The sequence below is a fragment of the Triticum dicoccoides genome, chromosome 3A (genome assembly GCF_002162155.2).
Source record: "Triticum dicoccoides isolate Atlit2015 ecotype Zavitan chromosome 3A, WEW_v2.0, whole genome shotgun sequence".
Classification (NCBI taxonomy): Eukaryota; Viridiplantae; Streptophyta; class Magnoliopsida; order Poales; family Poaceae; genus Triticum; species Triticum dicoccoides.
The window spans coordinates 578,400,278-578,403,094 of record NC_041384.1 but is presented as its reverse complement, the minus strand read 5'-3'; positions in this window follow the sequence as shown (position 1 = coordinate 578,403,094).

Here is a 2,817-nt window from a genome sequence, read left to right as displayed (position 1 = left end):
TGGGTATTAAATAGCCGTAGGCGGCGGAGGGGACGGCCGGCATCCGACGGCCCACGCGCGCTCCCCCCTCCAACCCCTCGTCGGGCCCGACGGCCCGGATCGCTCGACCTTGAGTAAATTTGAAATCTTCCCCCTCGAGGCGGAATGCCCGAACTGCCCACGGGATATTTCGCCACGCTGGCCCTCGTTCGTCGGTGGTCACCGGCCAGCGCTGGACACGGACCAGCGCCCACGCGTGCCTCGCGGCTGACAGGTTGGGTCATTGCTTGCGGACCCGCACGTCGGTGACGGTGTGGGTGGCACGCTGCGTGGACCGTCATTGGTTGCGCAGGTGTCTGGCTGGCCCATGTGGGCTATGGGTCGGGTTCAGATGCGCTCCAGAGTTGTGTCGTGGGGCTGGGATTATTTGGTGGGTGCTGGTTGGTGCGAGGTCCAGTCTCCAAGGCGTCCGCCCGACGGAGAACAGCTCGGTGGGTGGGCCCGCGAGGACGGGGACATGTGACCGGTTCTCCCCTCCCGCCTTTCCTGGGGACCGCACGTGTGAGGCACATGCCCGCCGTCTGTGCACTCCCCCCGTTTCAGTTCCACGCCATGCTCTTCTGTCTGTGCTGATTGAGTGAGGGGATCGGGTCGTAGTACTGCTTGAGTGTATTCCAAGTGTCCTCTTTTGTTTTGCAATCATTTTTTTTTGCCGGAAAAACATCTTGCAGAAGGTGAGATCAGATCGGGAGATAGAACATCGACCTGCAAACACAAATGTGTGCAGCAAGTCATGAAGAATGGATTAGCAAATTGACCCAAATGCTTTTAATTATGTGGACATCTATACTTCTAAAATTTAACTGTGGAATGCATTGTTCTTTTGGCTAGAAAATCACGATAGTATGCCCCACAAAGAAACAATCACAATAGTAAAAACAATATGGGATCGAACTATATGTACTGTGTTTAGTACTCTCTCTACAGCTATTTTTTTTCTACTTGCACATTGCACTTTGTTAGGACATGTCTTTGACCAACAATTACACTATTTAAATGTAACTATTGTGATGCAAAATTATAATTGTAAAGAATTTTATTTTTTCGGAAGATGAATCTAATGACATCATATGTCACAAGTGCATACTAATAGAGTATAATTGTTACGCAAATGATTGTCCTAACAAAGCTGGATGTAGAGTAACAAAATAGCCGGAGTGTCCCATGGTTCACATATTAGTCGACCTTTGTTTTCTTAAATGTGCCTTCCTACGAAAATTGATGAAAAGATATTATTGTGGGTGAATCGATGTCTTTTACTAAAAAAATCTAGATACAACCAAATTATGCGACACTCTTTAAATTTATCATAAACCTTAGCTTCCGAAGAAAATTACCAAACCACCTCTAATCCACAATGTGGCTAAGGCTAATAGTGTCGCAAAATCAATACCATCAATTTTAGTTTCTAAAATACTCTCCAAACAACACTAGCTATAGAGCCAAAATAGTCACTAATTCATCTTTGAATAAAGGCCTCAAATCTCACCTTCAGAAAGATACTAGCAAAACCTCATGCCCCAATAACTCTCCAACATACTAGTAGAATCAATGCAGTTGGTAAGAGATAGAAGTTGCAAACAAATGTCATTCGTTGTAGCTAAGTCAAATCAAGTACTCACTAAGGTTCTAATTCTATTCTAAAATTAGTCCTAATCACTATGTAAGCATCAAGCTTTTGAATTGTTTTGTTGATTTTGAGTTCATCCATATGTCATTGATGACCCACAAGTATAGGGGATTAACCGTAGTCCTCTCGATAAATAAGAGTGTCAAAACCAACGAGGAGCAGAAGGAAATGACAAGCAGTTTTCAGCAAGGTAATTTCTGCAAGCACTAAAATTGTTGGTAACAGATAGTTTGATAGTAAGGTAATTTGAAATGGGTAACAAGTAGCAATAGTGACAAAGGTGCAGCAAGGTAGCCCAATCCTTTTTATAGCAAAGAATAGGCTGGAACATTCTCTTATAGTAACCAAAGCATTCCCGAGGACACATGAAAATTTCATCTAGTAATTTTCATCATGTTTATTTGATTCGTGTTTGCTACTTTGATAATTTAATATGTGGGTGGACCGGTGCTTGGGTGTTGTTCTTACTTGAACAAGCCTCCCACTTATGATTACCCCCTCTCGCAAGCATCCGCAACTATGAAAGAAAAATTAAGATAAATCTAACCATAGCATGAAAAATATGGATCCAAATTAGCCCCTTGTGGAATAACACATAAACTAGGGTTTAACCTTTTGTCACTCTAGCAACCCATCATCTACTTATTACCCCATAATGACTTCCCTTAGGCCCAAGTATAATGAAGTGTCATGTAGTCGATGTTCACATGACACCACTAAAGGAAGCAACAACATACATATCATCAAAATATCGAACGAATACCAAATTCACATGATTCCTTACAACAAGACTTCTCCCATGTCCTCAAGAACAAAAGTAACTACTCAGAAATCTTATTCATGTTCAAGATCAGAGGGTATTGAATATCATCAAGGATCTAAATATACAATCTTCCACCAAATAAACCAAGTAGCATCAACTATGAGATCTATTCAACAATACTAGCAACTCACGGATACCAATCTAAGGTTTTGAGACAAAGATTGAATACAATATTGTGACGCCCCAGGTTTGACCGTACACTAATCATACACGCAAACGTGTACGATCAAGATCAGGGACTCACGGGAAGATATCACAACACAACTCTACAAAAAAAATAAGTCATACAAGTATCATATTACAAGCCAGGGGCCTCGAAGGCTCG